Below are 19,163 nucleotides of genomic sequence, written 5' to 3' on the forward strand. Positions count from 1 at the left end.
GAGGAGCTATATAGCAGCTCTGCTGGGTGAATCCTCTTGCACTTCCTGTTGGGGAGGAGTTAATATCCCATAAGTAATGGATGATCCGTGGACTGGATACACCACAAGAGAAATAAATTTATCAGGTAAGCATAAATTATGTTTTTAAAACAATAACAATTCTAAAGTAGACTGTCCCTTTAAATGTTTTAAATCACAGTTGGTAGCTGTAATGCTTGAACATGGCAAGAGATTGGTAAATTGTATAACGTCTGCAATGGCTATGTTCTTTTTCTACTGAACATCTGCAATGTTTCTGACTCCCATGCATGAATTTACCTATGTGTTTAACCCATTGTAATAATTAAACACAATGGGGTCGATCTCAATCCTTTATAAAAGTTTAATGTTTTTCTACAGGAAACCAATATTGTCTAAGGGATATTTTTTTAAATAAATAACTTTATACGTTTTTCTAAAGGATTGTTATCAACCCCATACTTATCTATGCCTTAGATTACACAGTAATCAAGTCTTTTACACAATGGGCATCTATAAACACGTTACCTTTGTTACCATTATTTTTTGTTCTTTCTTTCCCAGCAGCGAGTGTCAGTATTAATAATGACATCGATTCCCAGTTTTGTGATGACCCAACATTTTTTTCAAAAACAGTCAATACAATATACTCTATATAGAATATTAATTTATTATGTAATGTAAGCTTTTCTCCTCTTTTCCTTATACTAAACCCCCTTTTGTTGACTGAAGTTTATATATAAATGGGAAATATCCTTAAATATTTTTGTAGAATATTCACTTGGTTGGTTATTTTGTAATTTACTGTATTATGATGTCACTATAATTTTCTATGCCACAAATAAGTGTAAATGACTCCTATGTCAACATCCATAATCATTAATATGCAATTGTTAATTGTGTGTGAGTGTCTATATATATACATTTATTTATATATCACGTTGATTGGAGTAGCCGTGTTAGCCCAGAGATTTAGATATCAAAATAACAAGAGTATTGTATTGAGCAATGATACTTTTTATTGGATATAAATGTATAGTTAGTCCAATAAAAAAGTATCATTGCTCAATGCAATACTCTTGTTATCTTGATATTTATATATATATAATTGTGTACCCTCGGTGGCCCTACTTTAAAGGGACAGTAAAGTCAAAATTCTACATTCATGATTAAGGTAGAGCATGCAATTTTAAACAACTTTCCAATTTACATTTGCTTTGTTCTCTTTTTTTGGCCTTTGTTGAAGCATAAATCTAGGTAGGCTGATAGGAGCTTAGGTGTGTGCAGGAGCTAATGTGCTTGCATGTGTTTTTAGGATTCTATGGCAGCAGTATTTGCAACATTGTATAACACTGCAATAAACAATGTTGCAAAAACTGCTGCCAGATGGCTGTAGACATGCTCATGAGCTCACCTAGGTTTACTCTTTAACAGATGATACCTAAGCAAATTGATAATGGAAGTCAATTGAAAAGTTGTCTAACATTTCATACTCTATCCAGTCAATTTAAGTTACCTTTGTCCCTTTAAAGGGACAGTCAACACCATAATTGTTGTTGTTTAAAAAGAAAGATAATCCCTTTATTACTCACTCCCCAGTTTTGCATAACCAACACAGTTATATTAATACATGTTTTACTTCTGTAATTACCTTGTATCTAAGCTTCTGCTGACTGCCCCCTTATTTCAGTTCTTTTGACAGACTTGCATTTTAGCCAATCAGTGCTCACTCCTAGGTAACTTCACGTGCATGAGCTCAATGTTATCTATATGAAACACATTAACTAATGCCCTCTAGTGGTCAAAATGCATTCAGATTAGAGGCAGTCTTCAAGGTCTAAGACATTAGCATATGAACCTCCTAGTTTTAGCTTTCAACTAAGAATACCAAAAGAACAAAGCAAAATTGGTGCTAAAAGTAAATTGGGAAGTTTAAAATTGCATGCCTTATTTAAACCATACCATAAACATTTATTTTGGGACTTGTCTGTCCCTTTAAATATTGCCTTTTAATTACTTTTTTTCATAGTTGAACCTTCCCTAAAGACATCATGTATTATTGCCTGGTTCCTCTTTAGAATTGGATATTTACTGTTGTGGTGATGGCCTCTATAAGTGAGAAGAGTATTTTAAATGAAGTGTATCGGTGTAGAAGGTCTGGAAAGTGAATTACTAGGTGCAATGATTATGAAGTTAGATAGAGAAGATTGTTTTTTCTTGGGGTATACATACAAGAAAGAGGTTGAAGAGATTGTAATGAGCTGCAAAGAGGGTAAGATGCCAGGAAATGACAGCTTCCTGTGGAGTATTACTGCTGTATTACAACATGATTGGTAATGATGTTGTCAATACATGTAAAGAAGTATGTGTGATTAATGTATTACCTGTGTCTATAGAGATGAAGCAATGCTTCTGCTTTTTAAGCTAATTGCAAATAAAGTGATATGTGATTAGGAAGAGCAGGTGGGATATGTCTGGAGTATAGATTGCAGAATGTATGACTTGCTTGCTAGATGCAATTTAGTATTGAAGTGAAAGTGGGAATGGAATCCGCCAGATATACAGCTATCAACTTTGAGGTGATGTATAAGCATGACTTATATTTAGTATTATGGAAAGATTGAATTTCTCAAAATTCTTTTTGCAGTGGATCAGTTGTTTGTACAGTGGGCTTGTAAATCAGCTCAAGTGTTATGATTTTCTTTCTTAGAAAGAAAATCTCACTTATCAGGTGTGAACAAGGCTGTTCCTTGTCACCAGTTTTGTTTGTTTGTATGTCCACTTGAACCATTGTTGCAATGTCTGAAGGTTAAAGGGCCATAATACCCAAATGTTGAAACACTTGAAAGTGATGCAGCAGCATAGCTGTAAAAAGCTGACTAGAAAATATCACCTGAACATCTCTAGGTAAAAAAGAAAGATATTTTACCTCAAAAGTTTCTCAGTAGCCACATCCCATTGTAAAGGACTTCTAAGCAGCATATCAGTATGTCTGTCCCGGGACAGTTTAAGGGGCGAGCTAACGTGCATTCTCATCTTATTTCCCTATTCAATTTAAAGGAAGTTTGCTATGAAATCTCAGGAGAGTTAAGTGAGATCTCATGAGATCACAGTAAAAGAGTTCATGACCTCAGCACTACTGATGCTGATTGGCTGCCTATCATTTCTACTTTTTTAGTTTTTTTTACCTGGAGCTGGGCAGCTGCTGAGTATAACTCTTTACACAGAACTTACTCTGCTGAGCTGAGGAGATTGCAAGATAAAATATCTTCCTTTTTTACATAGAGATGCTCAGGTGATATTTCCCTGTCAGCTTTTTACAGTTATACTGCATCAGTTTGAAGTGATTTAGCATATGAGTATTATGATCCTTTAAAGTTGCAGGAAGTGATTAAAGGATTGAGAAAAGCATTGGATATGTGGAAAATGTGGGACCGCGCTAACTTTTGCGCATATTACAAGTTGAAAGTAAACACATTCACTCGAACGCAAACTAAATTTGTGCGTGTTAGGTTAGCACGAGTGAAGACCTAGCAAAAAGTGTAAGAGATAAAAAAAAGTGACCCAAACACAACATAAAAACTTTCAAATAAAGTGTTACACTCATATATACACTATCTGTTAAATAAATCACACATTTTTATAAGGGTTAAAAGGTATGTGGTATATGACAAGGTGTATACATACATTTATACTAATTTAAACACATATATACACATGTATACATGTGTATATATATATATATATATATATATATATATATATATATATAATAAATAAATCAAGAATTAGGGAGAGAATTATAATAGTCAGGCACCTTTATTATCACTTCCAGGTAAAACTGCCTGAAACAAAAGTACAAACCCGGATTGCGCTAGCAAGGCCAGGTCCTGGTGCAGACCCCCAAAATTTTATAATAGTTCAAATATATTTATATGAGTAAATATATGTTACACACAGCAGAGCTATACGAGATGCTATGTTGAAATTAGGGGATTGCAGCACTCAGAGAAACTTCTCTTATTCTAATACATAGAAGGAAAGCTGAAACATTGTATCCAAACAGAGGCTCACACATAGATAGTCCAATTAATATGTAACACATTTATTTATGCTTGTAATCCTGAACCTAAATATACCACTGCAGTGGAAAACCTAAAATAAAATCACTAGACTCATGATAACCGGGTACAATATAATGACATTTTCAATGTTGCACAAAACATATCAAAATATGAAAAAAGCATGGGAAATTAAGATGAAACAAAGCATCCCAAAGTAACAAAAGTTCCACAAATGTTATCTGTAATGATGTAGATATCTTTTTCATGCAATTGCAACATGTGAGCTCATACAAAAATGGTACCGTTATTAAAGAAACAGCTGACAGGTTCGAGGTGAAAGCGTCCTCCTATGTCAGCAAACGTTAACCATGAGTGCTTGATAGAAACAACAGGCTTATTCCAAAGACAGCAAAGAAGGATAAAGGAAAACACATACAACCTCTTCCAGGTGAGGATAGGTTTCAGGCAGCAAAGACCGGGTATCTTTAGGCACACACTTGAAGCATAAAATGAAGTGATCCGGGACTTGGCATCCGGCCTCTGTCTCACCCAAATTTCTCGTCTAGTTCCTTAACACCGTAATTGTGCAAGTTGAACTTTGAGATTCATTGCTGGGTAGATCCACTTTCATTCGCCTCTGCCACACTTCCTTCCGGAAAATTTAGTGTTATCAATCAACACCATACCAGGTACTTCTTACTGCCGCTTGATTTTCAAATGACTGTGTCGACGCGCGTTTCGCCCCACAATGCTTTGCATCAGGGCCTCGTTAGGACTGTCAGTCACAGGTGATACATTCATTCCTTTAAATCTGTTGCCAATGTTGCAGGAGTGGTTAAGGCGTGTTCACGCTAGCCAATGAGAATGGCCATAGGGCATCTCTATTACCTAGATTTCCATGCATATATTGTTTGAAACAAAATGTTACTATTTACATTATTTAAACAAAGATAACAGATTAAAATGAATTAATACAATAAATGTGTTTAACCCTATCAAAAGGACCAAAAGTGCTGAGCCTACATTAGATTTATTTTAAACACCCCTAATTTAATTATATTATATAACAAGTTACAGGTTGTTTAAAAAGTTTTTTTATATTATCGGATGCACATTTATATCTTCATGTGTTATTTAGCTTTATAAGGAATGACAGAGATGACACGAAAAGGACCATCTTAAAAAGAAATACTTTTTGAGATGTTGTGTGTGCGATTTAGGACTACCTAGGTTGATTAGTCGTTTGTTACTTTCTTTAACCAAGGAAAGACCTAAATTCAATTCTTTCATTTAAGCCAAGTGGGGACACTGTTTTTAACACATATGTCCATCTAGCTTCTTTATTAAGAAGACATTTATTATTGTCTCCTCCTCTGCCACTTGTCAGTCCCTGATCAATACCAACAAATTTTAAAGAGGTAGTACTGCTATTATGTGTATCCTTAAAATGTCTAGCAACACTTGTATCTCTTTCATAGAGTATGTCATCTCTATGCTCCTGTACCCTGTCCTTGAACATACGTTTTGTTTTTCCAACATAGAACAGGGGATAGGAGCATTGTAAGAGATACACAACTCCTACTGTGTTGCAATTAGAAAAACATCATATGTCAAAGTTTTTGCCCGTATTTGCCGAAAACGATTTACACTTCAGCATATAAGGGCAATATACACAGTGTCCGCATGGAAAACTACCTTTAACTTGTTGATATTTATTCAACCAGTTAGTTGCAGGCTCTGACCTCACAAATCTACTTTTAACTAACTTATCTTTTAAGTTAGGAGATTTATTTGCGGTCAGTAGGGGTCTTTTGCCCACTTTTCCAGCAATTCTTTCATCAAATGACAGCAAGTGCCAGTTACGAGACAAAATGTCTCTCAAATTTTGCCATTGGCAGTTAAATGTAGTAATAAATCTTATGTTGCTATCTGCTGTAGCTCTGACTTTATTTGAGTATAGAAGATCATTTCTATTTAGTTTCCTAACTTTTTTAAGGGTGAATTTAATTAGTTTATTTGAATATCCCCTTTCAATAAATTTTTCACACATAATTTGAGCATGATGCTCGAATTTTGTTTTCGAAGAACAATTTCTCTTCAATCTGAGCAGTTGTCCAAAAGGAATGCCTCTTTTAAGCGGTTCAGAGTGGCTACTAGAAGCTTCCAATAAACTGTTTGTTGCCGTATTTTTTCGATGGTTTTCAGTAGTTATCTTATTACTTTCTTTTTTAATGCAGATATCTAAGAAAGGTAATTCTTTCTCACTGCATGCATGTGTCAACAGAATGTTCCGATCATTCTTATTTAATGAGTTGATAAATGACCTGTCTATATGAATTTATCGACTCATCAAGCCCTTTGCCTGCCTTTTTTTTCTAACACCTGAAACCTCATATCTTTAAGGCTTTATAACTTTTGTGTGCAGTATTTTTATTAGATTTTGTTACTATGTGTAATTGTACTCTGCAATGTATGTTTGATGTGTTTTGTAACACTTTTATGTTTTGCAAAATAGTTAAATACAGCTCTGAAGTTGTGGTAATCATTTTAGCATAAACCGCTATAAACCCATTATCGCCCGCATGCAAACATTTGCACTCCACTCATAGGGGAAGATTATCATATGTTGAGCGGACGCTGTCGGCATTTATCATTGCACAAGTATTTCTAGTAAAATACTTGTGCAATGCCGCCCCCTGCTCACTGGCGGCCAATTGGCCGCTAGTAGGGGCTGTCAATCATCCATGATCGGATCGGGATGATTTCCATCTGCCACCCAGGGCTGCCACTAGAAATTTTGGGGCCCCTGACCTAACCATTGATCATCCCACCCCCCTTTGACATGTGCAATTTTTGACCAAGTGACTAAAATGTATATGCACTTTATTCTTAAATGTAGTCAAACTTGGAAATGTTGTAAAGGTAGTAACACACAAACACAGAAACACACAGACACACTCACACACTGAAACACACACTCACACATATGGATTCACATATAGACCCTCTAGCAGACACGCAAAGAAACACACAGACACACTCAGACACAGACACCCAAACAGACACTCAGCACTTGTTTACATTGACCTGACAAGTAATGAGGTAGACTACAGTTTTGTCAAAAAAGGAGCTTTACAAAACAAAATATGGAGTTCTGATTATCTTTTTGTCAAGGAAGATGACAACTAAATGATGACAACAGCATGCAGTGGCTGAAAGGAAGGACCCTGAACTGCCTAAACAATAATTGAAAGGGTAAATGGTGGATTAGTGGCTTCCAGAAAGGTCTCATTAGTCTCAAAGTCTGTAGAAAGAATAATCAGTAGTAAGGTCAAAATGTCCTAAAAAGGAACAGACAATGAACACACACACACACACACTCAAACACAAACTTGCACATACACCCAAGGAAACACTGACTTAGACTGCCTCAGAAAACACACCAAGACATACACACACACACACACACACACAGAGAGAGACACCCACAGAAAACACACAGACATACAGACATAGAGAGACAACCACATAAACACACAAAGACATACATACACACACTCCCTCACTGAGACATCCACAGAAAACACACAAATACATACACATACTCTCACAGAGACACTCACAGAAAATGCACAGGCACACACACACCCTCACAGAGACACCCACAGAAAACACACAGACATATGCACACACCCTCACAGAGACATCCACAGAAAACACACAAAGACATACACACCCACCTTCACAGAGGCATCCAGAGAAAATACACAAAGACATACAGACACACACCTTCACAGAGACACCCATAGAAAAAGCACAAAGACATACGCACACACCCTCACAGACATCCACAGAAACTGTACAAAGACATACACACTCACCCTCACAAAGATACCCACAAAAAAAAATACATACACACTCATAGAGACACACAAAAAAGCACAAAGACATAAACCCAGACACCCACAGAAACACTCACAGGAGGTAAAATTTCTGCACATTGCATCCCCTAAATCAACAGTGTGTGACATGCATGATAAAAAAAATTGCAGAAATTAAGAGATCATTTTTTAAAGAATCATATTTGTAAATGTGCAAACAAAAATAATTCTGTGAATTCAAAATTGTACATTAATGATCTGGGTAGATGGCTAGATGAAGAAAAGTACTTTTGAAAGGTTGACATATGTTTTTTTTTTCTCCCAACCAAGAGCACCACTTCAAATATGGTGTACAAATGTTCCCATCTGTCAGGTGTACTTATGGATTTTGAAAATTCTGTACTCTATACAGTCTTGGTGGAACCATAAGCTCTCATACCATTAGATATGGTTAAATGCAAGATTTAGGCTTGTTTGTATGTATTTCAAAATTAAGTCAGCTCTCGTGTAAACTGAACAGTTTTAAGTTAACCTGTCTCATTTCAAACACTGAGCAATTTCAGTCTGAGAGTATAACATTTTATGCAGATGTAAAAATCTTAGATAAAAGTCCTTGCATAAAGGGGCAGTAAACTGGAATGTAATTAAAATATATAAATTAATAAAAAAAAACTCATATCTGCCAAAAGGGCACCTACCATTTGTGTATTGAGCAGGAAACATTTCTGCATGGCTTTAAATATAGAATTTCTACTGCATTGTCAAATAATCATAAATACACTGCTGCATATTGCTAAAAAAAATTGTTTTTATGGACCTCTGGTCCCACCATAAACTACCACACTGAAGTTACAATCCAAAATTGAACAAAGAAATAAAAAACATTTACTAAGTAAGTCCTACCTCCTCTGCAATGCTGTCTGACTCAGGCACACACTGTACAAACTTAAGTGCCTCAACTGCTGTTTCCGGCGAGCATAAAGGCTCTTGTTAAATCTAATAATTGCCCTAATCTAATCTAACTCTGTATTAACATCATTCTCACCCTTCCAGTCCTCACCTCTTGTTTCTCACACTCCTACGGGAACAGGGCCCTCAATTCCTCCTGTATTTGTTAGTCAAGTTTTGTTTTGTCTCTTACAAGTTTTGTATCATTGTTTTATATAAATGATTATGTCCTCAATAAAAATTACAATTAAAAAATAAATAAATAATGCCAGTAAATTGTTTGTTACTTAGAGGTAGACAGTGTAGATGCTCTAAAGCGCAAGGTGCAATAAATTAGTTTTAGATATAAAAATGTTGTGGGATTTGAAAGAGTTGAGAGTGTATAATGTTAAAATAAGTAAACATTTATACATTTATATCTATCGGCTAGATTACGAGTTTTGCGTTATGAGCGGCTCGGTACTAACTTGCAAGTTATTTCCACCGCTCACCTCCCTATAGCGCTGCTATTACAGGTTTGCAAAAACCCGGCGTTAGCAGGCAATATGTCAGCGTTGAGCTCCATTGAGCTCCATACCGCACCCAAATACCAGTGCTGCTTTGAGCTGGTTTTACGTGCTTGTGCAACAGCCAATAGAATACAAGCTCAATCCTTTTGGCTGATTGGATCAGCCAATAGGATTGAACTTCAATCCTATTGGCTGATTGCATCAAAAAAGCTTTTAATGCATTATTCTGCTTACATACATATATATTTATGTGTAAATATGTGTATATACACATATAACACATAAAAAGAAATGTATAAAAGCATATACATATATATTTACAATTTGCTGCCATCGCTGTGCGACTTACTCCCTTTGCTGCACTACATTCTCACACGTGTCTCACGGCATGAGAATTAGGGGCATATTTATCGAGCTCCGAATGGAGCTTGATGCCCCGTGTTTCTGGCGAGCCTGCAGGCTCGCCAGAAACAGCAGTTATGAAGCAGCGGTCACAAAGACCGCTGCTCCATAACCTGTCCGCCTGCTCTGAGCAGGCGGACAGACATCGCCGGAAATCAACAACGATCGGGTTGATTGACAGTGCACCCCCTGCTGGTGGCCAATTGGCCGCGAGTTTGCAGGGGGCGGTGTTGCACCAGCAGCTCTTGTGAGCTGCTGGTGCAATGCTGAATACGGCGAGTGTATTGCTCGCCGTATTTAGGGAGGTCTGTCGGACCTGATCCACATTGTCAGATCAGGTCCGACAGACCTTGATAAATAGAGGCCATAGGCTCCCATTGGAGTCTATGGAAGTACGCTCTTGCTAACTTGTAATACCAGCGCACATTAGCATGCAATGGTATTACTCAGTGGAGTGCAAATATCGCTTTTGCAAAAGTGATATTTTGCGCTCCACTTGTAATATTTTGCACTACACTTTGAACAGTCAATAAGATGTAAGCAGCTCTCATCGTATTGGCTAATTTGAAATTTTCAGCCAATAGAAATGCAAGGCAAGTCAATATAAAAGGGGTACCTTTTATACATGCCCATACAAATATATTTATATATGCCCATACAAATGCCCCATTAGTTAGGTCTTTTTTATTTTGGGGAGTTGGGTGGGGGGTTGTACTGTTAGTGGGTACGTTGTATTTTTTTTTTCTAAAATAGCAGTTATCTTTACAGCAATGCCCTACAAAAGGCCCTTTTAGGGCTCTATTTATCATTCATTTTAGAATTACGACTTTCAATTCTCCTATGAACTCGCCGCATCTCGCCCTTGCAAAGGCGCACATGTGCGCCAATATTTATCATTAAACCAGTAGTATTTTATCGCTGATTTCCATTGTCGAGATGCGGCGGATTATTGATAAATCTCGCCACAATTTTTTAAAATGCGCCTTATTTATCATTAAAACAGCTTTCAATGTCGATTATTTCGAGCCAATAATGTTAATATCATTTTTTTTTATTTTATTTTTATCCTTTGTTTTTTAATAACTAATATAATACTTTTGTAAATTTTTTAATCCATTTGAATATTATACTTTTTTTTATAAATTTTAAATCCATTTTAATATAATATGCCTTACATTACATCAATTTTACTTCCTCAATATTTATTTGAATTGACAAATATTCAATATTGTGTTTGTAAAATATTGATTTTTAAAATATATATATATATATATATATATATATGAATGTATATTTTTTTAGTTCATAGCTGACATGATCCAAGCCCCCTTGGCATGACCCACATGACTATTTCAAAAGTGTTTCTAGGGACAGTAAACTATTGCCATTGTACCTTTATTAATATTAATACAATTTTACATTTCTTTTCTGGTGAAATGTCTTTTTTGTAAATAATCTTATTTTAAACTAAACATAGTTCATATGCTAATTTCATGGCTGCCTCTTATCACAGGATTTTGAAATATCTTTTCAAAAGAGTTTGAAATTACACGTTGGCCATATAGATAACACTCTGTTCAGGCACTGGGGTTACTACACAATGCTAATGCAAGAGAATAGATAATAATCAGTGATAGTCATGTCATCAGTGAGCTGGAAGAAGTCCAAGGTAACCACAGATTAAAAAAATAAGTGTATTAATATAACTGAGTTGTTAATTCTAAACATTAAACTCACAAATAAAGTGAATATCAATCTTTTGCAAACAATAAAAAAATAGATTGTAGACTGTCCCTTATTCAATCTCATACATTGTTATATTGATTTCAGTGTTATGTTTCTAATAATTGATCTGGACACCAATACACGGTTAAACATAAATATTTATTTTTTATCACAAAAATAAAAAGAAAATTTGGTCACATTATGAAAAATCAAATTGTATTGTTACATTTTTTCTATTTTAAGGCGCATTTCATGCAAACTTGAATAGTTTTCTTTAAGTCCTTTTTCAGCTTTCTTTAATATCTCCAATAACTGTTTCTTGTTAATCAATATGTTTTGATCTTCAGGTACTGTATAAAATAAAGAATAAGGTTATTCTTATGTATTTTTAAATCCATATATAAACACATGTCTGATATACTCACCCCAGTCATAATTAATGGTATCAGAGGAATCATTTGAACTATTTTCCTCAGGCACCTCTCTGTCCACCTCTTCTTCTTGAATCACTGTATAAAATGAAATTTTAGATTTTACTCCACTTGTATATATTAAAAATAATTCATTATCCTTTATTTTTTATTTCTCTCTCTATCTATCTATCTATCTATCTATCTATCTATCTATCTATCTATCTATATATATATATATATATATATATATATATATATATATATATATATATTCGGTAGTACAATATTCTGTTATTACTAGAATTTTTCTAATATATTATTACTTACTATCTTCTAAATCGTCTTCCTGCACAAGCACTTGTTCTATTTCATAATCTTGTACCACTTCTTCTCTCTCCTCATTATTTCCATCTCCATCTTGACAGTAATTCTTAACCTGAATTTCTGCATCATCTATGTATAACAAAACAAAGGTTTACATTTCAAATTAAATTATTTTTTTATTATAAATGCAATAAAAAGTTATAAAATTAAGTTAACCTTCCAAATTCGAATTCTGAAGTTCTTCTTCCTCATTTGACTCATTTTCAATAATAGGCCTTGCCCTACGTTGTTGCCTTCTTATGACTTAAACACAAAAAATGTTCATTTTATTGCCAACATTGTATGGATCTATATATATATAAATTATTACAATTTATAAATACCTGGAATATCATTTCCCTCCCTGTCCAAAAACACCCTTGGCAAGGGGTCAGATTCTCCACCAGAACTTGAGGAATTGTCATCAATTGGACAGAGATATCTCGGTGCTCTACGGTTTTTAACTATTTAAAAATGTAAACAAATTAGTTGCACTTTTCAGATTATATAATGTAAAATCATATTTAATCTACAATTTAATAGAAAAGCAAAATTATTAATTTGTACATATCTTTTTGAAATAGACCATATTTCCAATGTTAGAAATAGATTAGATAATCTTTATAAAATTTTATTTTATTTTATCTAATCGCCTTAATACTAGGATGTGCACAACATACTTTCAAACATTCTTTTCTTTTACAAACATCAAAACAAAGTTGGCTTATAATTCAGTATAAATAGATAAAAGAAAGAATCAGACATATTATAAAAACCGTGTCATTCTTCAAGGGAGACAGTGTCTACTGTTGAATCCAACGATTTACATCACTATCTCTTTTTAAACTTGTAAAGTAGCGAACCCAAACAATGTAAGTTAATTAACTTTAGAAACAACACTCAAGATAACTGTGAAAGTAAAATTCTATTAAAATGTGTTAGCCAATCACAATAGACAAATGTACAGCCATAAATCACCAGACTCTGAGCATATCTAGAATTTCTTTTCTCTAAGTGATTTCTAGAGATACAATAAAATTATATAACACAATTAAATTTGATAGTTTTATAAAATAAATGTGTTTTCCAATGCACATGTTATGAAATTGATAAAAATACAAATGTTATACATACATTTCTGAGTAACATACATTGTAAAATTTAAATCTGGATTATGTCAAAGTCTTACATTTGCGCAGGTAACACCGGATAAGTGTCCTCAATTTAGATTGTCTCCTGTACAAATCATTGTAGCGTTTTAGGCATTGCTTTCTCGTCCTCCTCTGTCCAGATATACGCCTCACTCTTCTTACCATCTCACAGAGAATATTATTTCTCCTATCCTGGTCCAAGGTGTAAATTCCCCTTCTTTTTTTTGGAAAATATTTTTCCATTGTATATGAAATTATCAATAGTTCACCTATAGAGAATTTCCTAGATCTTGCCATCTTGCTGTGCTGATTTCTATTTCTAGGGTGTAGCCAAGTAACGGAACTAATTTCTATATAAAAATGCGCAATTACAATTAATAAAATAATCCAATATTTTAAATCAATATTGATATAGATTGGTATTTGTATAAGTTTCAATATATGTTTCAATATGTATTATAAACTTTTATTAACTTTTAGTTACATCCTAAACTTTCTAATCTTTATTGTATCAATTGTCTCTAATAGTTTCTAAGCAAACCTTAACTTTTTACCGTATTGCAAGAAATGTATTTTTTTATGCTAGTATCCATCAAATATAACAATTGTTACTTTAACAGACAAAACTAACATGTTATAAGAATTTATATAAATATTATTCAAATTACAATATTTACACATAACCAAACACATGACTGTTATTCATTTTATTTTATTTTTATTTATAAATACTAATGCGACATAGGGATCTTTCCAGAAAAATAAAGTTCACGCCCTTTTCTCGCAACCTTTATGCACAAATTCTTTAAATTAGCTTGTAACTTTAATTTAAGTTTAGTTACATTGTGGATACCATTTTGCGCTCTTTAACTACTCATTTTTAAGATGGCATCATTGCAAGCAGGAAAGACAAAAAGTGGGAGAAGTGTGATGTTCACCCATCGTCAAAATTGTATTTTGGTGGAACAAGTGGTGGAACATTATGAGGATATAATTGGCTACCAGGCAAGAAATGTTAACCCACAGAGAAAGCGGGCAATATGGACCCAAATCAGCGCATCTGTGTCTTCAGAAGGTAGCTTTCCGAAGGATGTAAGGGCATGTCGTAAGAGGGTTAACGACATTAGAAAGAACATAAAAAAAAAGGTATGCCAAGCAAAACAATCGGCTAAAGCAACAGGTGGAGGACCAGGATACAGGGCGGAATTGACTGATTTCGAACAAATTCTCTATGCCAGGATGGGGGATGCAGTTGTGGTCGGCCTGGATGTTCCTGGAGATACAATGGACTTTAGAGGTAAAATGTTTTTTTTATTATTTTTTGTTTTTTTGGGTGGGGGGTGTTCTTACATTTGTAGGTATATTGTGAATTGATCATTTTTTATTTATATTTAAGAACAACATGAGGATGTCTGTGGGGAAGAGGAGGTAAATGCACAGGAGGACCAACCTTTTGTCCATGAAACCACGTCTCAGGAACCTCAAGCTTCAACTTCCCAAACAAATAGAGATTGAGAAGAAAGCGCATGTAAGCAATATAAAAAATAAATTATATGTGTATATCATATCGTTAGTTTGTCAGAGGCTTTTCAAGTTCTGTTGAGATAGAAAGATGGATAACACAGGAGGGAAGAGAGATAGAAAGGAGGGGATAGAGATAGAAGGTGAGAGAGATAGAGATCTCAAAAGAGAGGTGTGGGTGATGGAGAGAAAAAGAAAATGGTAGATAGAGAGAAAAAAGAGACTTTGCAGTGTTTGGAGATCGAGATCGCAAAACATAGGGTTAGAGGGGTGGGTGATGTATAGAGCTATGGGTGTGACTACTGCAATACCATAAATTGCCCTTTTGAACGGGCATAATGAAAAGCAATATTAAGCACAAATAAATAACCAAACAAAATATATATTCTTAACATAATTATATAAATATAATGAACCTTGTAACGGAATTTAATTTGTAATCAAGCAAACAATGTTTGTATGGGTATTGAAATTCTTCGATGTTTAAAATATTTTTAAATGAACGCATGTGTACATTGAAATCTCAAAAATTGAAAATATAGTTTGTTAACCCTTTTATTTCTCAACAGGTGTTAGAGCATTGCTTCAAACTATGCAAGATAGTTCAATAGCATTATATGATGGTATGTATGGAATTGGTAAATTTTAAAGGTTAGATATGGTTGTTTTTATTTTATTTATTTATTTTTTTTAATTTTTATTTTTTTGAAGAAGAAGAACAGGTCGAATTGACACTGCAACCACTAGTCGAGGACACCATCAATCAAGACGATGATGATGATGAGACACAAATACATGGTCACACACAGGAGGGACCAACACCACCTGATTTAAATACACCTGCTGCAAGTCCAATGGTCAACGAATCTGACATAGATGAAACAGCAGAAGAAGTCAGACAACCTCCAATCACAGAGCGAACAAATGACATACAGGCACTGACAGATATGGCATCCTTATTTAGACAGGAACAAAGTGCTTTTTTTAAGGAACTCATTGAATTACAGAAACAAAGGAACAATATTCTGAAACGTGATTCAGAAATAAAAAGTGAATATTATAAAAAAAAAATAGAAATTATGAATCGGAGATCTCAGAATTGATACACAGAATCCAAAAATTTAAGTGTATATATTTTCTGGTTTTTAGATTTTGTTGTGATTTACATTTATTTTCGCTTTGTTTGTTTTAAAGTTTGTATTATTAATATTTATATATAGTTTGTTTTGGTTATATTTTCATTAAAGATATTTATCCCTTAATAAAAGAAACTATTTTTGATAAATAAGCAAAAGTTTTATTTTTTCAAATGGGTTGAGTTAACTTCAATATCAAAGACTTGTGTACATTTCTTATAAAAGAATTCAAACTCAGGGTGATGACATGTATTCTAAAAAAAAAAGAAAAATAAATATTAGTCATTCATATACAGAAAATTTAATAAAATAATACACAATGCTAAAAAGTTTGCAATAATACTTACATGAAAAATATCTTTCAATAATTTCCAATCGATTTTGTACACCTGCCCTTGTAGTGTGTCTGCCTATAATTTCTTGAGGGATATAAGTGTCATCTGTGGGATCATTGGGACACTCCTCCTCTAAATTGCCTTGGGAAATTGCAATGTTGTGCAACATGCATGCAACTAGAATTATATCATTACATTTTTCAGGCGAATATTGAAGTGCTCCTCCAGACCTATCCAAAACTCTGAAACGCATTTTTAAAACCCCAAAAGTTCTTTCGATAGCACTTCTTGTGCTACGGTGGGATTCATTAAATTTAATTTCTCCTCTGGTATGTGGCATTGGGACAGGTGTCAACAGCCAAGTTCGGCACGGATAACCACTATCACCTATTTTTTAAAATGAAAAATTGATTAGAGATTATTAAACATTACAATTAATCATAATTCATATATATATTTATGACATGTATAAAGTGCAAATCAGAAAAAAACTTCCAAAAAATATAGAGAACTGATTGCATTATAATTACATTATATGGAAATAAGTTCATATTTACCTAATAGCCAACCGTGTGGCATGTTGCCCTGTTCAAAAGCAGAAAATAGTGCAGATTGTTTTAGGATGTGGAAATCATGACATGATCCCGGAAACCCAGATCGAACAGCCCAAATTCTAAGGTTTGCATCACACGCAGCCTGTATGTTTAGGGAATGAAAGCTTTTCCTGTTCCTATATTGCCCCTCCCTTAGGGATGGTGGTCTAAGAGCAATATGGGTGCAATCTATAGCACCAAGAACATTGGGCATACCGGCTACTTGGTAAAAGTTGGACTTCACTGTATGCCATTCATGCACATTCCTAGGAACATAAATAAATTTAGAAAGATGTTTTAGAATTGCTTTTAAAACAATTGTTAAATGGCAGCAAAATGAAGGCTGACTCATGCCCACAACATCACTGGATACAGCCTGAAAAGATCCGGTTGCCAAAAAATATAAAACTGCGAGTAATTTCAAAAGTCCAGGTATTGCCCTTGTTCTTCTGGTTTGGGGATCAATGTCATTTTTAATCAGAGAATATAGATTCAAAATGCTTTCTCGGTTTATCCTGAATTTGCGCTTAATTTCACGATCGGATAATGCCTCAAGTCCACAACGGGGCAAAAACAATCGAGGAACTCTTTGCCGTCTCCGGAACATATTTCCATCATTTTCACGATTTTCATGGGACTGAGCAAGAGAAATAGCGGCCAAAATAAAAAAAAACTCCATCTTCTATGAATAAAATATGGGAGTAAATTCAAAGTTCTCCTACTTGGTTATGGAGTATTTTCACGGTCGGATTTATAGGAGAATTATAGGTTCTCCTTTGGCACAAAATAATGATAAATATGATTTTCGGCGATTTGTTGGGAGTATTTCTAAAAATACGACTGAAATCCATTGTTTTTTGGCTGTATTTGGCGCACCTGTGCGCCTTGGCGAGAGCGAAAAACTGGTCGCATTTTTAGGTCGTATTACAGCTTATTTTGGGCGTAAAATATGTTGATAAATAGGAGAATAAATCCGACAGAGTAATTATAGGCGCAAAAGTAGGAGAATTATGATGATAAATAGAGCCCTGTTAAGGGCTATTGGTAGTTTATTGTTAGATTATGGGTTTTTTTTTTTATTTTGGGGTGGCTTTTTTGTTTTTAATTGGGTATAAGATTAGGAATAACTTTTTTTATTTTGGATAATTTAGTTTGTTATTTTCTGTAATCTTATTTTTTTTTATTTTTGATAATCTTAGCTTTTTAATTTTAATGTAATGTTAGGATTTTTTATTTTAATGTAAAGTTAGGATTATTTATTTTTGGTAATTTTTTAAGGTAGATAGTCTTTGTATTTTATGTAATTGTATTTTAATTGGGGTTAACTTAGGGGGTGTTAGGGGGCTTAGTTATTATATTAATACTTTGAGTTGTGAGGGGTTGGTGGATTAGGGGTTAAAAGTGTAATTAGTTAGATTGTGATGTTGGGGGTTAATGATTTAGGTGTTAATATTTTTATTAGTTAGATTGCGATGTGGGGGGTTGGCGGTTTAGGTGTTAATACTTTTATTAGTTATATTGCAATGTGGGGGGTTGGCGGATATAGGGGTTAATTACTTTTATTAGTATTTGCGATGTGGGGGGTTGGCGGATATAGGGGTAAATCCCTTTTATTAGTAGTTGCAATGTGGGGAATTGGTGGATATAGGGATTAATCACTTTTATTAGTAGTTGCAATGTGGGGGGATGGCGGATATAGGTGTTAGTCACTTTTTTCAGTAGTTTTGATGTGGGGGGATGGTGTGTATATGGGATTTGACATGTTGGTTTAATTTTTTTGAGGCAGGTTATATTTTTACGTGTATTTTACACATTTTTGGTCTTAACTTAGGCGCCGGCAGATGATATACTTAACTCACTTGTGACACAAGATATGTGTATTTCCACACATTTCAGAACGTCGCCGGTTTGTTGGATTTACGGCAGTGTATTGTATAATCTGCTGGCTCGGTTTATGTGATTCACCCGACGTGCAAGGTGGACTTACGGGCAACGAGGGTTTCAGCAGTTGTACTAAAACCTACGCCGCATATGTAATCTCACCCTTAGTGTTTAATGTCCCTTTAAAGCTTATCTAGCTGCTTTGGTATAAACTAGACAGAAG

Source organism: Bombina bombina, chromosome 4 (assembly GCF_027579735.1).
Source record: "Bombina bombina isolate aBomBom1 chromosome 4, aBomBom1.pri, whole genome shotgun sequence".
Taxonomy (NCBI): Eukaryota; Metazoa; Chordata; class Amphibia; order Anura; family Bombinatoridae; genus Bombina; species Bombina bombina.